The 22,947-nt window shown below is 43.3% G+C and overlaps 1 long non-coding RNA gene across 1 annotated transcript in view; it reads left to right on the forward strand.

Annotated features, from left to right (window-relative positions):
- Positions 1–5,490, forward strand: part of LOC140202115 (uncharacterized) — a 29,583-nt gene extending 24,093 nt beyond the window's left edge. The window contains exon 4 of the long non-coding RNA XR_011887001.1: positions 2,978–5,490. This is a non-coding gene — a long non-coding RNA (uncharacterized lncRNA). The remainder of the gene's footprint in view (positions 1–2,977) is intronic.
- Positions 5,491–22,947: the final 17,457 nt, after the last annotated feature.

Genomic DNA, 22,947 nt, shown 5'->3' on the forward strand with positions numbered 1-22,947 from the left:
AGCATATGCTGCCACCACTTTCTGAAACAGAATCTGAGGTTCGATCCATTCTGAAAATTGTAAAGCTCCTGCTCAGATAGCTGTGTCTGGTATGTTCACTGTTTTAATGCAGCAACAACTGAGTTCAGCCTCATCTGCCTCTGACACACCAGTCTTGCTCTGAAATCGTCAATGTTATTTTCAAGTGACTGCACCTTTGCTAACAAGATGGTAGGCAGAGGAGGCCTCATCCCTCTATGTTTCAGACTTTGTGAATGTCGGTTCTCCTGCCATCTTTTCAGCCTTGGTGTTGACTCATAAAGGCTCCATGGTTTAAGGCTCCATATTGAACTGCTCCACATTTAATTGTCCAAAGTGAGATCTGAACAGTTCTGATTCTCCGGTGCATGAAACTCACTCAATGACCCTCATCATTTCAGACACGTGTGACCTTAAAAAACTCAAAGTACATTTGTCACCCATTTTTCCTTTCGTATGTCCACGCTGCCTTAGTAAAGCAGCAACAGCTGTTGTTCAATGCTCCAAACGACCCATTTATTTCTTGGTGTTTTTTCAAGGAAATTTCGAGGAATTTGATAAAGGACAGGCACTAAATGTTGTCAACATGGTCTTTGACAAGGTCCCACATTGGAGGTTGATCAATAAGGTTTTGTCATTTGGTATTGAAGATGAGACAGTAAATTGACTTTGCAGAAGAACTGGAGAGTCTTGTCATCTTCAGAAGTTTTCTGATGACTCTGCCATAGTTGGATGCATCAGCAAGGGAGATGAGGCTGAGTACAGAGCTACGGTAGGAAACGTTGTCACATGGTGTGAGCAGAATTATCTGCAGCTTAATGTGAAAAAGACTAAGGAGCTGGTGGTAGACCTGAGGAGAGCTAAGGCACTGGTGACCCCTGTTTCCATCCAGGGGGTCAGTGTGGACATGGTGGAGGATTACAAATACCTGGGGATACGAATTGACAATAAACTGGACTGGTCAAAGAACACTGAGTCTGTCTACAAGAAGGGTCAGAGCCGTCTCTATTTCCTGAGGAGACTGAGGTCCTTTAACATCTGCTGGACAATGCTGAGGATGTTCTACGAGTCTGTGGTGGCCAGTGCTATCATGTTTGCTGTTGTGTGCTGGGGCAGCAGGCTGAGGGTAACAGACACCAACAGAATCAACAAACTCATTTGTAAGGCCAGTGATGTTGTGGGGATGGAACTGGACTCTCTGAATGTGGTGTCTGAAAAGAGGATGCTGTCCAAGTTGCATGCCATCTTGGACAATGTCTCCCATCCACTACATAATGTATTGGGTGGGCACAGGAGTACATCCAGCCAGAGACTCATTCCTCCAAGGTGCAGCACAGAGCATCATAGGAAGTCATTCCTGCCTGTGGCCATCAAACTTTACAGCTCCTCCCTTGGAGGGTCAGACACCCTGAGCCGATAGGCTGGTCCTGGATTTATTTCATAATTTACTGGCATAATTTACATATTACTATTTAACTATTTATGGTTCTGTTACTGTTTATTATTTATGGTGCAACTGTAACTAAAACCAATTTTCCCCTGGGATCAATAAAGTATGACTATGACTATGACTATGACTGGGAGTGGTAATAAATGATTGCCTCTGACTGGAGGCCTGTGACTAGTGGAGTACTTCAGGGATCAGTGTTGGGTCCACTGTTCTTTGTCATCTATATCAATGATCTGGATGATAATGTGGAAAATTGAATCAGCAAATTTTCAGATGGCATCAAGATTAAAGATGTAGTGGACACTGAGGAAGGTTATCAAAGCTTGTTGTGGGATTTGGATCAACTGCAAAAATGGACTGAAAAATTGCAGATGGAAGTTACTGCAGGCAAGTGTCACATGTTGCATTTTGGAATGCTTACACAATGAGTGATAGGGCACTGAGGAGTGTGTAGAACAAGGAATCAGGGAATACAGAGAGATGGTTTCTTCAAAGTGGCATCATAGGGTTGTAAAAAAAGCTTTTGTCACAGTGGTCTTCATTAATCAATGTATTGAGTACAGGAGTTGTTATGTTATGTTGAAGTTGTATAAGACATTGGTGAGGCTTATTTTGGCAGAATGTGTGCCACTCTGATCATCTACCTACAGGAAAGATATAAATAATGTTGAAAGAGTGCAAAGAAAAATCACAAGTATGTTACTGAGATATAAGGTTGGATGCTTCAGCACTTGGAGATGATTATGGGGGATAGAGGCAGTGTGATTGTACCTCGTTGTGAGAAGGTTGCAGGATGCTGCGCAAGCTGATGTCTGACCCCGTTACGCTGATTTAAGCTCCCATTGTTCGCTGATTGAAGGAACGAGGCCAATTGAAACATCAAGGCAAGTGTGCAAGTTTGGGTGCTGCAGCGCTTTGCAGTCTCTGAGAGGATTCTGGGAGACAGAGGCAGGGTGTGCGGACCTCGTAGTGGGCAGGCTGCAGGACGATGCTTGGTACCACTCCACTGATTAAAGCACCCAGAGTTTGTCGATTAAAGTGTCGAAGTGTGGGCAGAGGGTGAACGCCGACTGCTTGCCTTTTCATCTATACCAGAGAGGGGAGAGTTTGTAGCCAATGCTTCTTCACTGGAATGTCTACTTTTTGTATTTTGGATTCGGACTATGAACTACAGACTCTATTTTTTCAGTTTTTAAGTTTTTATATACTGTGTTTTTCCACCAAATCCTCTCTGTTTTTTTTTGTACGGGCAGAGTGATTTGGGGGTTGATATGCCCGATCCATTTAGTTCATTTTTTTTTGGTGCAGAAGGAGGAATTTGGGGGTTGATCCATTATTGCCCTCTTTTTGGCTTTTATGCTAAGCGTAAATGGAGAAACGATAAAGGGAAAGGGGACTTCCGCCTGTAGCTCGATGGAGTAATACATAAAATTTGTGGCTGCCTTTAATTCCTCCTTTTCCCCAGTCTAAACTTTGAATTATTCAACTTTTATTTTTTGGATCTTGCAGGGAAATAGTGGTCATTATGTCGTATCCTTTAAGAAGTGGAAAACAGCTTTTTGAACCCAGCAATGGAAAGGGAAAAACTTCAAAAGAAAAATTAGAAGACATGCCTGCCTGGGCTGAGCGTTTGTAACGTGCGTTGATGGGTCTCGACAACAAAATGGATAATAACACTTCTTAGTTGAAGTCGTTCCGACAGAGTTTACAGACTATTCAGGAAAATATTGTTCCCTTGAATACTGAGTTTAAAGAATCGAAACGTCAGATTGTGGATATTTCAACCCGATTGTCACAGGCTCAACGCAAAATTGTCGATTTGGAGGCAAAGTCTCGTCGGAATAACATTCATATTGTGGGTCTTCAGGAAGGCTCTGAAAATGGGAATTTATTGGATTATTTTGCCAATCTGTTTCAATCTTTGTTCCCGGATATTCTATCTCAGCCTCCCGATATTGAAAGAGCTCGCAGAATTTTCACTTTGTCAAATAAAGCCCGACCAATTTTAGTCAACTTTCTTCACTTTAAAGTTAAAGGCCAAATCATAAAATGTGCAAGAAAGCAGAAAGTTTTTAAATTTAACGGTTCCGAGACCCGTTTTTATGAAGATTATCCATGGAAAATTATGGAACAACGGATCAAATTCATATCGGCCATGAAGATCGCTCATGAAAAAAGACTTTTTCCATCCCTGAGATACCCAGCGAGACTAAAGTTATTTCCTAAAGATTCTACCCCTCGTGTCTTCTTGGATCCCCAGGCGGCATTGGATTTTGTCAATTCTATTGTGGAATCGGCTGATGTATGAAGGATATTAGAGTTTCTGAATAATTCTCTGAAAGAGAACAGGTTTTGAAGATTTTGGTATGCTGAAGATATCCTTTGATCGATGGATTACTTAAAGAAGAGGTGATCTTCTTGGTTTGACTAAAGAATGACTTTTTCTTGAAGACTGTTTAGCATACGGAGTGAATTAATACAGCGGATAGATTGTGAACTGGTTTGATTATCTGTTTCTAATTTTCTTTTTCTTTATTAGCTAAGTGTTAGTTTGCTTACAGTTTCTACAGACTTTTTTCTTATATTATGGAGTGTTTAGTAATAGATAATTAGCTTTAGTTCTTTTGTTAAATAAGGTAGTAAGTTAAAGAATAATGGCGCTGCTTTTCTCTCTTTAGAGATTAACTCTTTGGGTTAGTAGTATTGCTTTGGCGTCTTTGGAGACTGTCTTCGCATTCCCTTAGTTTATTTTCAATGATTAAGTATAAACATTTTTTTCTTTGTTGAGCTTTCTTATCTTAAGGTTACGTATTTTCGTTGTAAGGGGGAGGGGGGAATTGGGAGAAAAAACTTTTAATCATTATTTAAATTGAGCGGCACGCGGAATTCCGTTCTTATCTTTCTCTTCTTGGGGATGCGTTCCGGCTTTTTCTCTCTTTTGCCTGATTTCCTTCTTTGGGGATGGTGGGAGGTTTGGGGGTATTTTTGTATTTTAGGGTTTATTGTGGGTTTTTTTTTCACACACACTTCCGGCACTTTTTCCCATTATGGAGTTCCGGAGCATGCGTGTTTTCTATTTGGTTATATTCATCACCGCCATCTTTGATTAGCCCGCGATGGTATGGGCATATATTGTCGTGTTTAAGAATAATATCCAATGGTACTTAAACAGATAAACGTTATTAGTTGGAATGTACGTGGCTGGAATCACCCTATTAAGCGAAGGAAGACTTTGAAAGTTATTAATCGATTCCAGCCCGATATAATTTTTGTTCAAGAAACGCATATTAGAACGGGCGATCAAAATAGATTCTTTAAAAAATGGAAGGATCTTCAATACCATGCTACTTGTCAAAATAAAACTAAGGGAGTATCTATTTTTATTAAATCTAATATTTTATTTATTCAAGAAGACATTGTCTCAGATAATAACGGTAGATTTTTAATTATTAAAGGAACAATTTGTAATAGAAAAATTGGCCTGGTTAATCTACACGGACCTAATGTAGATGATCCTTCTTTTTTTAAAAATGTATTTGGTTTATTACCAGACTTAAATGAATATATGCTGCTGATGGGAGGTGACTTCAACTGTTGTTTAAACCCTTTGATTGACAAGAGTTCAACCAATCAGCAGCTTCTGAGTCGTTCGGCAACACTTATTAATTCCTTTTTAATTGATTATGATGCTTGGGTATATGGATTTGGTTGGCGGTTTGATGTCTTTTTTTTATGGAAGCTTGTACGTCGTATAGCTTTGGGTTTGTGCTCCAAATGGGTGTTTTTTTCCCCTTTTTTTTTAGTTATTAGGGGTTTTTTCTGTTTTAGTTAGTAGAGGTTCTTTTTTTCTTTCTTTTTTCCATAAAAAAAGCTTTAACACTTTGTTTTTTGATTATTATTGATATACTGTTCAGTCTGGTTGATAGTTTAACTCTTATTCTACAAATGGGTATGTTGTCTTGATTATTTTGATGTATTTTTCTCTGTTGTTGACTTTCAATAATAATTAATAAAATGACTTAAAAAGAAAAAGAAAAAGAAAGGGGAACATGATGGGGAATTCCTTCATTCAGAGGTTGGTGAGAGTGTGGAATGAAATGCCAGCAGATTTCAACATTTGCGAGAAATTTGGATAGTTACATGGATGAAGGGCATATGAAGGGCTATATTCGGGTGCAGACTGATGGGGTTAGATGGGCCTACAGGGCGACTCCTGTTTCCAATGTTTTGTGATTCTATGACTAATCTAGAACCCATCCTACCCCAATCATTCCCTCTTCTCCCCCTCACATTCAGCAGAAGATACAAAATCTCAAGGCCATGTTCCACCTGGCTCCACATCCCATTACCAATCCCTTCAATGGGCATCTTAAATAATGAAGCTGAACCATTGATCTCACAGTCTCCCTCTTCATGGTCCTTACCACTTCTGGCCCACCCGCACAGCTCTCTCTCAGTAACTTCATGGTCCTTACAGCTTCTGGCCCACCCGCACAGCTCTCTCTCAGTAACTTCATGGTCCTTACAGCTTCTGGCCCACCTGCACAGCTCTCTCTCAGTAACTTCATGGTCCTTACAGCTTCTGGCCCACCTGCACAGCTCTCTCTCAGTAACTTGTTGAACTGGTTTATTATTGTCACATCTACTGAGACACAGTGAATTAGTTGCCTTACACACTGTTCATACAGATTATTCATTACATCAGTGTATTGAGGTAGTTCCACTGAAAATAACGACAGAGTGCAGAATAAAATGTTACAGTTACAGAGAGGGTGCAGTGCAGGTAGACAACATGGTGCAAGGTCATAGCAAGGTGGATTATGAGGCCAAGAGTCTATTGAATCATACTGAGACTGTTGACTAGTCTTATAACAGTTGGAAAGAAGTTGTCCTTCAGCCTGGAGGCATTTGCTTTCAGGGTTTTATATCTCCTGCCTGATGGAAAGTGTGAGAATCGGGTGATGGGTGCGTTGAACACGCTGACTGTGGTGCTGGTCAAGACAGTTACACTTGGGACATTTGAGAGACTCTGAGATAGACAGATGGATGAATGAAAACAGTGAGCTATGTGGGACAGAAGTTTTTGATTAATCTCAGTGTAGGTTATGAGGTGTCTTGGTAGCATAACGATTAGCATGATTCTATTACAGGTCAGGGGTTGGAGTTCAAGGTTCAGTTCCAACATCCCCTGCAAGTTAATTCGTTCCATCTCATGTGTGCATGGGATTTCTCCGGGCTCTCCAGTTTCCTCCCACAATCCAAAGATGTACTGGTGAGGAGGTTAATTGGTCATTGTCAAATGTCCCATGACTTGACGAGGGTTAAATCAGTTTGTGACGAGGCCATGCTAATCAAAGGGCCGGAAGGGCCTATTCCAGGCTGCATATCTAAATAATAAAATCCAAATCATTGATAAAGAAATGTCGGCACAAGACCACGGGCTGAATGCCTGTACTGTGTGGCATGTTCTAGGTTCTACTTTCGATGTTCCAGAAGGACAGGCCGGATTCCATGACGTACTGAGCTCCACGACTCTGGATAGGATGTTTTCTATGGGGCATCTGCAAAAATTGGAGAAGGTCACGGGGGGGGGGGGCATAGCGAGATTGCTCAGCGGTGTGTTCCAGGCAACAACCCCTCTCTCTGTTAAAACATTTGCCTCAATCTCCTTTTATCATCCCCTCTCTCCAGCTCAATCTGTGCCCACCCCAGGAAGAAGAGTCCGCCTACATCATCTCTGCCTCACATATTTTTAATTTTATTTTATACACAAACATACTACAAACCCGGCTGTCTTTGAAATGTGTAAGGAACTGGAACCCCCGAAGGAAACCCACGCGGTCACGGGGAGAACAAACAAACTCCTGACACACAGCGGTGGGAATTGAACCTCGATCACTGGCACTGTAAATCATTCTGCTAACCACTACACTACTGTGTCACGTGATTGAAAGATCTACTAATGTTAATGTAGACAACATCCACTTCCCAACCCTCCATTATCTTATCACCTCCTCAGAAACTCAGTCAAGCTGATGAGACGTGACTTTCCCCACACAATGTCGTGCTTACTATATCTAATAAATCCATTCAGGAACACACTGCTGAATAAATAGAACTTGTACTCACTGGTTACGATGAGCTGGGTGCTGTTCCCGTCGATGTCTCCCCACACTCTGCAGTAATAGACGGCAGAATCACTGTGCACCACGTCTGTGACTGTCAGGGTGAAGCTGCTGTTGGATGAGTCTCTGTAGGGCAGGAACCTCCCAGTGAAACCCCGTCCCCACTCTGTGCTGCCTCCTGCCCTGTGTGTTAAAACCCACTCCATGTCCTGCCCGGGTAGTTTCCGATACCAGTGGACATCGGTGTCTTCCAGCCTGGCGTTTCTCAAGGTACACCATAACCACGCCGTGTGACCCTCAGTGACACGCTGTATGCTCGGGGACTGGATAAGGACAGGAATGTCTGCACCTGTAAGGGAGAATATCGTCACTTCAACCCCAGTTTGAGGGGTGTCTGGACCGAGGTGCTGTGTGGCGGGGGGCATGGTTTTGAACAGTGATACCATAAAACCATAAGATAAATAAGCAGAAGTAGGCCATTCAGCCCATCAAATCTGCTCTGCCATGCAATCATCGCTGATCCTATTCTTCCAGTCATCCCCACTCCCCTGCCTTTTCCCCATACACTTTGATGCCCTGGCTAATCAGGAATCATTCTCTGCCTTAAATGCACCCAATGACTTTGCCCCCACAGCCGCTCGTGACAACAAATTCCGCAGATTTACCACCCTCTAACTAAAGTACTTTCTCCGCATCCCTGTTCTAAATGGACGTCCTTCAATCCTGAAGTCGTGCCCTCTTGTCCTAGACTCCCTTACCATGGGAAATAATTTTGCCATATCTAATCTGTTCAGACCTTTAAATATTCAGAATGTTTCTATGAGATCCCTCCCTCATTCTCCAGAACTTCAAGGAATACCCCCCAAGAGCTGCCAGACGTTTCTCATACAGTAACCCTTTCATTCCTGGAATCATTCTCATAAATCTATCTCGAACCCTGTCCAATGTTAGAACATCCTTTCTGAATAGAAAGAAACACAACTGAGTCAATGAAAAGGCAGACTGACATCCAATGTGAAAAGGACTATAAATTGTGCAAAAACAGAAGGGTAAAACAATAATAATCATGGTAATAATAATAAATAAATATCAACTACTGAAGATGAAGAGCCCTTGATCTGCTGTGGGACCAGCAAGTAAATAAGTACCTTTACAAAGAAGGCAGAGCAGCACATCGAGTTGTATTTTTTTAAGGAGTTTGGACAGTTTCAGCATGTTGTCTAAAACTGACCAACTCCTAATGTTAAGCACAGAAGGGAGTATCCTGACTGGTTTCATGATGACATGGCATGGAAACTGAAATGACCAAGAACAGAAAGCCTACAGAAAGCTGTGGATACAGCCCAGCCATCTCGGGATAGGCCCTTCCCACCATTGGGCTAAGAGGCTATTGGACAGCTTCTTACAACAAGCCATTAGACTTTTAAATTTCACCTGTCTGTACATCACTAAGGAGTCATGATGCAACAATTTTTACTCTCTCACATTGTGGGATGGACATAAGATTTAAACAGATTCTAATTTCGATTCAGAACATTTACGAGGAGCACTGCGACAATAAAGAAGCATCTATCATTAAGGAGCACCCCATCCAGGCAATGCTCTCTTCTCACTGCTGCCTTTGGTAAGAAGGTACAGCAGCCTCCAATCTTGCACCACCAGGTTCAGGATCAGTTATTACTCCTCAACAATCAGGCACCTAAATCAACTTCACTCACCTCAACACTGAACCGATTCCACGAACTATGGACTCACTTTCAAGGAATCTACAACTCATGTTCACAGTATTATTGATTTACAGTGAATTTGGTTTAATTATAACTCATCGGAATCAGTACATCTTGCCTCAATTACCGGCTGTCCTAATTAGTTGAAGTTTCATAGAAATTGTTAAAATGGGAAAAAAAGCCAAATTACTATTTAATTATGCAACAAATTATGTATCCAAATGAAATGCAGAACAAATTATAACACTACGAATACTACCTCAGTACTATAAAACTGAGTTTTAGTTTCGAGTAGTTATCAGAGGGATTCATCCAGTGTACACTGCTGTGTTCGTTTCATTGACTGTAAATGAACAATATCAGCACAGTTTTCTAAAAAGACCATTGGATATAGGAGCAGAAACAGGCCATTTAAATAGGCTGAATCAATTCTTCCAGTCATCCCCACTCCTCTGCCTTTTCCCCATACCCTTTGATGCCCTGGCTAATCAAGAACCTATCTATCTCTGCCTTAAATACACCCATTGACTTGGTGTCTACAGCCGCTCGTGGAAACAAATTCCAAAGATTTACCATGCTCTGACTTAAGTACTTTCTCCGCATCTCTCTTCTAAATGTACATCGTTCAATCCTGAAGTCGTGCCCTCTTGTCCTGGACCCCCTACCATGGGAAATAACTTTGTCATATCTAATTTGTTCAGGCCTTTTAACATTCAAAATGTTTCTATGAGATTCCCCCCTCATCCTCCTGAACTTCAGGGAATACAGCCCAAGAGCTGCCAGGCGTTCCTGATAGGGTAACCCTCTCATTCCTGGAATCATTCTTGTGAATCTTTCCTGAACCACCTCCAATATCAGTATATCATTCCTAAAATAAGGAGCCCAAACTGCACACATACTCCAAGTGTGGTCTCATGGGTGCCTTATAGAACCTCAACATCACATCCCTGCTGTTATATTCTATACCTCTAGAAATGAATGCCAGCATTGCATTTGCCAACTTCACCTTGAACTCAACCTGGAGGTTAACCTTTAGGGTATCCTGCACAAGGACTCCCAAGTCTCTTTGCATCTCTGCATTTTGAAATCTCTCCCCATCTAAAGAATAGTCTGCCCATTTATTTCTTCCACCAAAGTGCATGACCAATCACTTTCCAGCATTGTATTTCATTTGCCACTTCTTTGCCCATTCCCCTAAACCATCTAAGTCTCTCTACAAGCTCTCTGTTTCCTCAACACTACCCACTCCTCCACCTATCTTGATATCATTGGCAAATTTAGCCACCAATCCATTCATGCCATAGTGCAAGTCATTGACATACATCATAAAAAACAGCAATCCCAACGCTGACCCCTTTGCAATTCCACTGGTAACCAGCAGCCAGCCAGAACAGGATCCCTTTATTGCCACTCTCTGTTTTCTGCCGATCAGCCAATGCTCCACACATACTAGTAACTTCTCTGTATATTCATGGGATCTTATCTTGCTAAGCAGCCTCATGTGTGGCACCTTGTCAAAGGCCTTCTGAAAATCCAAGCACACCACATCCACTGCATCTCCTTTGTCTACCCTGCTTGTAATTTCCTCAAAAAATTGCAGTAGGTTAGTCAGGCAGGATTTTCCTTTCAGGAAACCATGCTGGCTTTGGCCTATCTTGTCATGTGGCTCCAGGTACTCCATAATCTCATCCCTAACATCCAATTCCAACAACCTTCCAACCACTGATGTCAGGCTAACAGGGCTATAGTTTCCTTTCTGCTGCCTCCCACCCTTAAACAGCGGAGTAACATTTGCAATTTTCTAGTCATCTGGTACAATGCCAGAATCTCTCAATTCTTGAAAGATCATTGTTAATACTTCCGCGATCTCTTCAGCTACTTCCTTCAGAACCCGGGGGTGCATTCCATCAGGTCCAGGAGATTTATCCACCCTCAGACCATTAAGCTTCCTGAGCACCTTCTCAGTCATAATTTTCACTGCACATACTTCAGTTCCCTGACACTCTTGAATGTCGGGTATACTGTAGATGTCTTTCACTGTAAAGACTGATGCAATATACGCATTCAGTTCCTCTGCCATTTCTGCAACTAACATTACAATATCTCCAGCATCATTTTGTATTTGTTCTATAACTACACTCAACTCTCTTTTACTCTTTATACACTTAAGAAAAGCACTTAGTATCTTCTTTGATATTGGTCGCCAGCTTCCTTTCATAATTCATCTTTTCCTTCCTTGCAAGTTTTTAAAAGCATCCCAATCCTTTACCTTCTCATGAGCTTTGGCTTCCTTATATGCCCTCTCTTTTGCTTTTACTTTGGCTTTGACTTCAATTGTCAGCCGCGGTTGTGTCCTTCTTTCATTCGCAAATTCCTTCTTACTTGGAATATATCTGCCTTGCACTTCCCTCATTTTTCACAGAAACTCCAGCCATTGCTGCTCTGCTGTCCTTCCTGGTGGTGTCTCTTTTCAGTCAAAGTTGGCCAGTTCCTCTCTCTTGCCATTGTAATTTTCCTTATTCCACTCAAATACCGACACATTGTAATTCAGTTTTGCCCTCCCAAATTTCAAAGTGAACTCAATCATATTGTGATCATTATTCCCTAAGGGTTCCTTAACCTTAAGCTCTCTTTATCACCTCCAAATCGTTGCAAAATACCCAATCCAGCAAAGCCAATCCCCGAGTGGCCTCAACAACAAGCTGTTCTAAAAATAAATCCCTCAGACATTCTACAAATTCTCTCTTGAGGTCCAGTACTGGCCTAGTTTTCCCAATCCACTTTCATGTTAAGATCCCCTAACGATAAACATGACATTGCCCTTCTGACATGCCTTTTCTATCTCCTGCTGTAATTTGTAATCCACATCCTGGCTGCTGTTTGGAGGCCTATATACAACCGCCATTAGGGTCCTTTTACCCTTGTCATTTCTTAACTCAACCAATACAGACGTGACACCTTCTGATCCTTTGTCTTCCCTTTCTAATGATTTAATATTATCTCTTACGACCCCCTCTGCCTACTAACCTATCTTTCTGATACACCATATATCCTTGGATGTTCAGCTCCCAGTGGCAGCCATCCTTTAGCCAGGTTTCAGAGATGGCCATAACGTCATACTGGGCAATCTGTAGCTGAATTTCAAGATCATCCATTTTATTTCTTACGCTGCGTGCATTCAAATATAACACTTTCAGTCCAGTATTTGTTGTTTTCTGTTTTAACTGTACCACGCCTCTATTGCCCTGTACCTTATACAACTGGCTTTGATTAATTCTCATCTCCTGCCTGTTCTTTGTATCATCTCTGTTGCATGCTATCTTTGATTTATTTCTGTTTTCCCCTTCCTGAGCTCTGTCACTCTGGTTCCCATCTCCCTGACAAATTAGTTTAAACCCTCCCTAACAGCTTTATTAAATCTGCCTCTTAGGATATTGGACTCCTTTGGATTCAGGGGTAACCTGTCCTTTTTGTACAAGTTAAGGCCCCAGTGATCCAGGAATCTGAAGCCCCCCCCCTACACCAGTCTCTCTGCCTCGCATTAATATGCCTGTCATGCTATTCTTGCTCTCGCTGGCACGTGGCACAGGCAGCAATCCTGAGATTACTACCCTGGAGGTCCTGCTTTTCAGCTTCCTACCCAACTCCCTGAATTTTCTCTTCAGCACCTTCTCCCTTTTCTACCAATGCCATTGTTACCAACGTGTACCAAGACTTCTGGCTATTCACCCTCTCCCTTCAGAATACCCTGGCATCTGGGAGGCAACACACTATGCAGGTATCTCTATCAGGCTGACAGAACATCCTGTCTGTTCCCCTCACTGTGGAATCCCCTATGACTACCACATTCCTCATCTTCTTATCTCCCTTCTGCACCATGGAATCAGGCTCAGTGCCAGAAACCCAATCACTGTGGACGTCCTCTGTCAGGTCAACCCCTCAACAGCATCCAAAACGAAATAACGATTACTGAGGGGATGGCCACAGGGGTGATCTCTACTATCTGAGCTCTTCCCTTTTCTTTGCTGACGGTCACCCACTTGTCTAACTCCTGGAGCCTTGGAATGACTAACTCCTTGTTGCTTCTATCTCTCTCCTGCTCACTTTCCCTAATAAGCTGTAGGTCATCAAGCCACAGCTCCAGATCCTTTACATGGTCTCTCAGAAGCTGCATCTCCGTGCACCTGGTGCAGATGTGGCCATCAGGGAGGCTGGAAGATTCCCACGATTCCCACACCTAACACCCAGAGCAAAATACTAACCCTACAGACATGCTCTCTATTCCTCCAAACTTAATGCAAAGGAAAAAAAAGTCCACCTATCCACTTACCTCACCGAAACCTGAATGAGCCAAAGCCCTACCACACTGACTCAGACCACTCCATCAATGACTGCTCTGCAAGGCATTGTCTCCCCTTCATGCCTAAACCTTCCCTGCTCTCCATCACACGATGGTGCTCTGGTTAAAGCCGGTTTCCCGCGAAGCTTTCTTCTGTTACACTTCACTCCCGGAACTGTGCACCACCTCCTCTCTCGGATCTCTCCAATTCACGATTAATCTGGATAATGGACTGCCTTTCTACAATATTTTTGATTGTTGCACCCCCAAAGCTCCATTTTCATTGAAAGATTCAAGATGATTGTCAATTCCTTTCACAAAACTGATGCTATTTTAAAGCTATTCTTTTGAAGCACACTATCGTGTCTAACAGGCACCCAAGCACACGCGATTGAGGCCGGTTAGAAACTGCTCAGCAACAAACTCTTGTCTTAATTAAGTGGCCTCATGTCCCAAACAAATTAAGAGAATATTAGCTATTTTCTCAATAGATTTTGTTCTTTAAGTGTTGTTCCAAACAAGCGGCTCTCCCATTTATCAGATGGCCCAATTAACCAGAATCCACTGTATTTATCTATTTATAATTATGTGGTTCTTTTTGTTTGTGTGTGTGGGTTTTCACTGATTTTATTGTATTTCTTTGTTCTTCTGTGAATGCCTGGAAGAAAATGAATCTTAGGGTTGTACATAGTGACATAGAAGTACTTTGATGATAAATTTACTTTGATATTTGTCTGTGTAAGTTGAGAGATTTTGTTGCAGTGGCACAAGTCACTGCTGAGGCCACACACTGGAGCACCTGTCATGGTTTGGAGGCTTGCGTGCTTCAATGACCCAGAGAACTATGTTGGCTGGAGTCAGAGCTTTATGCTTTGCCTCTTGGTAGGGTCACACGTGGCAAACAGGTCAAAGGGTAGAGGCCAGACTAAGAGTGGTCTCCTGGTCCTCCAGGTTCAGAGGTTCAGCTCGGAGCTAACAACCCCGACTGGTAAAGCAAAATCGTTACAGAAAAAGCAATGATGAATCCTTCTATATCCATGTGCAATGGTATGGACAGTCAGAGATGGAGCATCTTCATTGCTGCCATAAATGCCAGTGATGTAACAGGAAATAAGTAAGTCGTGGACACAACTCATAAAACCCGAAGACCAGAAGACATAGGAGCAGAATTAGGACATGACTGATTCTTTTTTCCCACCCCTCAGCCCTATTCCCTGCTGCTCCCCGGGCTTCTCCGCGTAACCTTTGATGCCACGACCAATCAAGAACCTATCAATCTCTGTCTTAAATACACCCCAGCAACCTGGCGTCCACAGCTGCCTGTGGTAATAAATTCCACAAATTCACCACCCTCTGGCCAAAGAAATTTCTATGCACACCTGTTTTAAATGGATGCATGACTTTCCTAAGGCTGTGCCCTCTTCTCCTTGACTCCCCCAGCATGGGAGGTATCCTTTCCACATCTACTCTGTTTAGGCCTTTCAACATTCAAAAGGTTTCAATGAGATCCCCCCTCATCCTTCTGAATTCCAGTGAGTACAAACCCAAAGCTATCAAATGTTCCTTGTGTGATAATCCTTCTGAACCTCCTCTGCACCCTCTCTGATGCCAGAACATCTTTTCTTAGAGGAACAGCCCAAAGCAGTTCACGAAACTCAAGAGGAGTCCTCACCAGTGCTGTTTCAAGCCTCAGCACCCCATCCCTGCTCTTGTATTCTGCATCTCTTGAAATGAATGTGAACCTGCAAATTAGCCTTCAGAGAATCCTGTGCAAGGACAGCCAAATCTCTTTGCACCCTAGATTTTTGAATTTTGTCCCTATTTAGCAAATAGTCGACAGTTTTATGTCATGTACCAAAGTACGTGACCATATACTTCCCAACACCGTCTACCATCCATCAATTCTTTCCTATTCTGCTAACTTGTTTAAGTCCTTCTGTTGTCTCTCTACTGCCTCAACCTTCTCAGCCCCTCCACCTAACTTTGTATCTTCTGTAAACTTGACCACAAAGTTATCAATTTCATCATCCAATTTGTTAACATACAACATAAAAATAAGTCGTACCAATGGAGATTGCTGTGGAATATCTGAAGTCACTGTAGCCAATCTAAAAAGGATCCCATTATTCCCACTCTATGCCTCCTACCGATCAGCCATGCTAGTATCTTTCCTGTAATACCCTGGGCTATTATCTTGTTCAGCAGCCTCATGTGCAGCAGATTGTCAAAGGCCTTCTAAAAATCCAAGTTCACATCATCCATCAATTCTCCTTTGTCTATCCTGTTTGACATTTCTTTTAAAATGTCCAACAGACTTCTCAAGCAAGGTATTCCCTAAAGGAAACCATGCTGACCTTGAGGTATTTTGTCATGTGTCCTGACACCACATCCTTAACAATTGACTATAACACTTCACTATAACAGTGAGGTCAGGCTAATTGGCCGATAGTTTATTTTCTCATTTCTCTCCCTTCTTGAAGAGTGAAGTGACAATTGGAATTTTCCAGTCCTCTGGAACCATTCCAGATACTTCAGACATCATAAAGCTTGTGCAGGTGAGGTCTGGAGGTTTCTTAGGATTCCCACATCCCACAAACACAAAAAACGCAGCCCCAGGAGCCATTCTTACTGCCCTAATTATACACTATCAAATGAAGAATGAGCATCAAAAAGCTTACCAGATACTTACGTTGGCCATAACTGTTGCTGCCCGAGCCTGTTTGGCCAAAGCAAAAAGTCTCCCCTCTTTATCGCTGACCTGCTCCGACAATGCCTATTCCATTTTCTCTTGCCTGTTTATTCAATCTTACCAATAAATCCCAAGCTCCAATTTGTCGCTGTTTAAGCTCTGATGAAACGGCTACAAAGCACTCATTTATTAACGCTCCCTTGACCTAAGTAAAGTCACCATTTCTTTTTGCCCCTCAACTCTGACTGGCCACTGTGCAAACTCTGAAAAAAGCAGCTACAAAGTGCTGATTTTAAAGCTCCCTCCTCGATCTGTGTGAAGTCACTTTTATTATACTCCATAAGACCAAAACACCATAAGAGATAGGAGCAGAATTAAGCAATTTGGCCCATCGAGTCTGCTGTGACATTTCATCATGGCTGATCCACATTCCCTCTCAGGCCCAATCTCCAGCCTTTTCCCCGTATCCCTTCCTGCACTGACTAATCAAGAAACTATCTACCTCTGCTTTAAAAATACCCAATGACAGCCTCTAAGCTCCCAGTGGCAAAGGATACCACAGATTCACCACTCACTGGCTAAAGAAATTCCCCCTCATCTCTGTTCTTAAAGGATGCCCCTCTATGGGAAAGCTGTTGGAAAAGATTCTTAGAGATAGGATCTCTGGGCATTTAGAGAATCATGGTCTGATCAGGGACAGTCAGCATGGCTTTGTGAAGGGCAGATCGTGTCTAACGAGCCCGATAGAGTTCTTTGAGGAGGTGACCAGGCATATAGATGAGGGTAGTGCAGTGGATGTGATCTATATGGATTTTAGTAAGGCATTTGACAAGGTTCCACATGGTAGACTTATTCAGAAAGTTAGAAGGCATGGGATCCAGGGAAATTTGGCCAGGTGGATTCAGAATTGGCTTGCCTGCAGAAGGCAGAGGGTGGTGGTGGAGGGAGTACATTCAGTTTGGAGGATTGTGGCTAGTGGTGTCCCACAAGGATCTGTTCTGGGACTTCTACTTTTCGTGATTTTTATTAACGACCTGAATGTGGGGGTAGAAGGGTGGGTTAGCAAGTTTGCAGACGACACAAAGATTGGTGGTGTTGTAGATAGTGTAGAGGATTGTCAAAGATTGCAGAGAGACATTGATAGGATGCAGAGGTGGGCTGAGAAGTGGCAGATGGAGTTCAACCTGGAGAAGTGTGAGGTGGTACACTTTGGAAGGACAAACTCCAAGGCAGAGTACAAAGTAAATGGCAGGATACTTGGTAGTGTAGAGGAGCAGAGGGATCTGGGGGTACATGTCCACAGATCCCTGAAAGTTGCCTCACAGGTGGATAGGGTAGTTAAGAAAGCTTTTGGGGTGTTAGCTTTCATAAGTCGAGGGATAGACTTTAAGAGTTGCGATGTAATGATGCAGCTCTATAAAACTCTGGTTAGGCCACACTTGGAGTACTGTGTCCAGTTCTGATCACCTCATTATAGGAAGGATGTGGAAGCATTGGAAAGGGTACAGAGGATATTTACCAGGATGCTGCCTGGTTTAAGAGTATGCATTATGATCAGAGATTAAGGGAGCTAGGGCTTTACTCTTTGGAGAGAAGCAGGATGAGAGGAGACATGATAGAGGTGTACAAGATAATAAGAGGAATAGATAGAGTGGATAACTAGCGCCTCTTCCCCAGGGCACCACTGCTCAATACAAGAGGACATGGCTTTAAGGTAAGGGGTGGGAAGTTCAAGGGGGATATTAGAGGAAGGTTTTTTACTCAGAGAGTGGTTGGTGTGTGGAATGCACTGCCTGAGTCAGTGGTGGAGGCAGATACACTAGTGAAGTTTAAGAGACTACTGGACAGGTATATGGAGGAGTTTAAAGTGGGGGCTTATATGGGAGGCAGGGTTTGAGGGTCGGCACAACATGTATTGTGTTGTACTATTCTATGTTCTATGTTATTCTGAAGCTGTGTCCTCTAGCTTAAGAATCCCATAGTTTAGAAAGCGTCCTCTCCACATCCACTCTGTCAAGGCCTTTCAACATTCGATAGGTTTCAATAAGGTGACCCGTCCTTCTTCTGAACTCCAATGGATACAGGCCGAGAGCAATCAAATGCTCTTCACATGACAAGCCATTCAATTCTAGAATAAACCTTGTGAACCACCTTTGAGACCTCTCTCTCGAATGTCACCACATAATTTCTTAGCTAAGGGGACTAAAGCTGCAATACTCCAAGTGAGTCCTCACCAGTGAACGTAGAACATAGAACGTGGAAATTTACAGCAAGTCACAGGCCCTTCGGCCCACAATGTTGTGCCAACCATGTAAACCACTCTAGAAACTGCCAAGAATTTCCCTACCACATAACCCTTTATTTTTCTAAGCTCCATGTACCTATTTTAGAGGCTCTTTAAAGACCCTATTGTATCCACCTCTACCACTGCTGCTGGCAGGGCATTCCACACACCCACCACTCTCTGTGTGAAAAACTTCCCCCTGAATTCCCCTCAGTACCTATTTCCAAGCACAATAAAACTAAGCCCCCTTGTGTTAGCCATTTCAGCCCTGGGAAAAAGCCTCTGACTATCCACACGATCAATGCCTCTCATCATCTGATACACATCTATCAGGTCACCTCTCATCCTCTGTCACTCCAAGGAGAAAAGGCCAAGTTCACACACCTGTTCTCATAAGGTATGCCCTCCAATCCAGGCAACATCCTTGTAAGTCTCCTCTGCACCCTTTCGATAGTTTCCACATCCTTCCCATAATGAGGCGGCCAGGACTGAACACAGTACTCCAAATGGAGTCTGACCAAGGTCCTATATAGCTGTAACATTACCTCTCGGCTCTTGAACTCAATCCCGTGGTTGATGAATGCCAACACACCATAGGCTTTCTTAACAACACTGTCAACCTGCACAGCTGCTTTGTGTGTCCTATCAACATGCACCCCAAGATCTCCCAGATCCTCCACACTGCCAAGAGTCTTACTATTTATATTATATTCTGTCTTCAAATTGTACCTACCAAAATGAACCACTTCATATTTACCTGGGTTGAAGTCCATCTGCTACTTCTCAGCCCAGTTCTGCATCCTATCGATGTCTCACTGTTACGGCTGACAACCCTCCAGACTATCCACAGCACCCCCAACCTTTGTGTCATCAGTAAACTTACTAACCTACCCTTCTACTTCTTCATCCATGTCATTTATGAAAATCACACAAAGGAGGGGTCCCAGAACTGATCCCTGCTCAACGACCTCCATGCAGAATATGAACCATCTACAGCCTCCCTTTGCTTTCTTTTGGCAAGCAAATTCTGGATCCACCAAGCAAGGTCTCTTTGGATCCCATGCCTCCTTACTTTCTGAAGGAGTCTTGCATGGGGAACCTTATTAACTGCCTTACTGAAACCCATATACACGACATCCACTGCTCTACCTTCAATGTGTAATTTTACATCCTCAAAGTATTCAATCAGGCTTGTTAGGTACAACCTGCCCTTGATAAAGCCATGCTGACTATCCCTAATCGTCTCTCCAAATGCTTATAAATCCTGCATCTCAGGATCTTCTCCAACAGCTTGTCCACCGCTGAAGTCAGACTTACTGGCCTATAAATTCCAGGGTTATCTCGAACAAGGGACAGCATTTGCAACCCTCCAGCTCTCCGGTACTTCTCCCGTCCATATTGATGACGCAAAGATCATCGCAAGGGGCTCAGAAATCTCCTCCCTCACTTCCCACTGTAGCCTGGGTTATATCTCATCTGGTCCAGGTGTCTTATCCAACTTAATGCTTTTCAAAAGCTCCATCTTTCTTAATGTCTATATGTTCAAGCACTTCAGTCTACTGCAAGTCATCCCCTCAATGGCCAAGGTCCTTTTCCCTGGTGAATACTGAAGCAAAGTATTCATTAAGTACCTCCGCTACCTCCTCCAACTCCATGCACACGTTTCCACTATTGGTCCTGATTGTTCCTTTTCTCACACAGCTCATCCTTTTGCTTTTCATATGCTTGTGGAATGCCTTGGGGTTTTCCTTAATCCTGCTCACCAAGACCTTCTCATGGCCTCTTTTGGCTCTCCTAACTTCATTCTTAAGCTGCTCCCTGGCAACCATGCAATTTTCGAGAGCTCTAACAGTACCTGGTTTCTTCAACATTTCATACACTTCTCTTTTCTTCTTTACTAGATTTTCTACATACTTTGTAAACCACGGTTCTTTAATTCTACCATCCTTTCCCTGCGTCAATGGGACATACCTATGCAGAACTCCATGCAAATGTTCCCTGAACATTTGCCACATTTCTGCCGTGTATTTCCCTGAGAACATTTGCTCTCAAGTTCATGCCAAATAGCATCATATTTCCCCCTACCTCAATTAAATGTTTTCCCAAATTGTCTGCTCCAATTCCTCTGCAGCACTATGGTGAAGCAGATAGAGTTGTGGTCACTACCTCCAAAATATTCTTCCACTGAGAGATCTAACACCTGACCAGGTTCCTTTCTCAATACCAGATCAAGTACAAACACTTCTCCAGTTGGCTTATCTAGATATTACTTCAGGAATCCTTCCTGAACACCCCACATCTAAATCTCTTGCTAAGGAGATGCCAATCAATATCAGGAAAGTTAAAATCTCCCATCACAACAACCCTATTATTATTGCAACAGTCCAGAATATGCCTCCTTATCTGCTCAATATCCCTGTTCCTACTGGGGGTTCTATAAAATACCAGTAAAGTTATTGCCCCTTTCCTGTTTCTGACTTCCACCCACACTGACTCAGTAGACCATCCCTCCATGACTTCCTCCTTTACTGCAGCCATGACACCATCCCTAATTAACAATGCCACATCTCCACCTCTTTTGCCTCCCTCACTATCCTTTTGAAACATCTAAAGCCTGCACACTCAGCAACCATTCCTGCTCCTGAGACATCCGAGTCTCTTTAATGGCCACAACGTCATGGATCCACGCTCTAAGTTCATCCATCTTGTTTATGATTTTCCTTGCCTTAAATAGACACATTTCAAACCATCAGGCTAAGTGCATCTTTGCTCTAACTTCTGCTTTTCCTTCCTCACAAACTCCCCACACGCTGTCTCTAGTTGTGCTTCAACCTCCCAGTCCTCTCCCTCTTCACTTCAGTTCCCATCCCCGACAGATCTAGTTTAAACCCTCCCCTATAGCATTAGCAAACCTACCCACCAGGATATTGGTCCCCGTTGGATTCAAGTGCAACCCGTCCTAGTTGTACAGGTTATACCTGCCTCAGGAGAGGTCGCAATGATCTAAAAATCTGAATCCCTGCCCCCTGCTCCAATCCCTCAGCCACACATTTATCCTCCACCTCATTCTATTCCATACTGCTTCATGGCACAGGCAGCAATCCAGAGATTACTACCTTTGAGGTCCTGCTTCTCAGCTTCCTTCCTAGCTCCCTGTATTCTGCTTTCAGGACCTCCACCCTTCTTCTACCAATGTCATTGGTACCATATGTACCACGATCTCTGGCTGCTCACCCTCCCATTTCAGGATATTGTAGACACGCTCAGAAACATCATGAACCCTGGCACCTGGGAGGCAAACTACCATCCTTGTTTCTTTTTCACATCCGCAGAATCGCCTTCCTGCCCCACTAACAACAGAATCCCCTGTTACCACTGCCCTCCTCTTCCATTCCCTACCCTTCTGAGCCACAGGGCCAGACTCAGAGCCACTATTGTTTCCCCCAGGTAGGTCATCCCCCCCCAACTGCACTCAAAGTGGAGTACTTATTGTTAACTGTTACAGCCACAGGGGTGCTCTCCACTATCTGATGCCCTCCCTTCCCTCTCCTGACGGTCACCCACTTATCTGTCTTCTCTGGCACCAGGGTGTCGACCTGCCTGTAGCTCCCGTCTATCACCTCCTCACTCTCCCTAACACGCCAAAGGTCATCAAGCTGCAGCTCCAGTTCCCTATCTCATTCTCTACGGAGCTGCAGCTGGAAGCACCTGGCACAGTAGTGACCATCGGGGAGGCTGGAAGCCTCCCAGATAGTCCACATCTGACATCCAGAACAGAAAAATGGACTCACAGTCATACCCACTATTCAAGTGCTCTGAGCTCCGTGAAACAATCCTTTTATAAACTTTCCCCCCCCGACCTGTGTGAAGCTTTTCCTCTCTTCGAATCAATTGGTCTGCCGATAATGCGCCGAGCCCCGCAAAATACTCCCTTTTCAAACTTTCTCTCCTACCTGTGTGAAGCTCTCTCTCTTTGAATTGATGCTGGAAATCCAAGTAACACACACAAAATTCTGGAGGAACTCAGCAGGTCAGCTAACATCTATGGAAAAGAGTGAACTGAAGTGATGATGAAGGGTCCCTGCTCAAAACATCGACTGTTTACCCTTTTCCATAGATGCTGCCGGCTTGCTGAATTCCTCCAGTATCTTGAGTGTCTTCCTTGCTTTTATTTTCTCATCCTCTTGAAATGAATGCCAGCATTGCATTTTCCTTCCTCACCACAGACTCAACCTGTAAATTAACCTTAGAAGACCTGGGTGTCATTATACACCAGTCATTGAAAGTGGGCATGCAGGTAGAGCAGGCGGTGAAA

The sequence above is a fragment of the Mobula birostris genome, chromosome 8 (assembly GCF_030028105.1).
Source record: "Mobula birostris isolate sMobBir1 chromosome 8, sMobBir1.hap1, whole genome shotgun sequence".
NCBI classification, from domain to species: Eukaryota; Metazoa; Chordata; class Chondrichthyes; order Myliobatiformes; family Myliobatidae; genus Mobula; species Mobula birostris.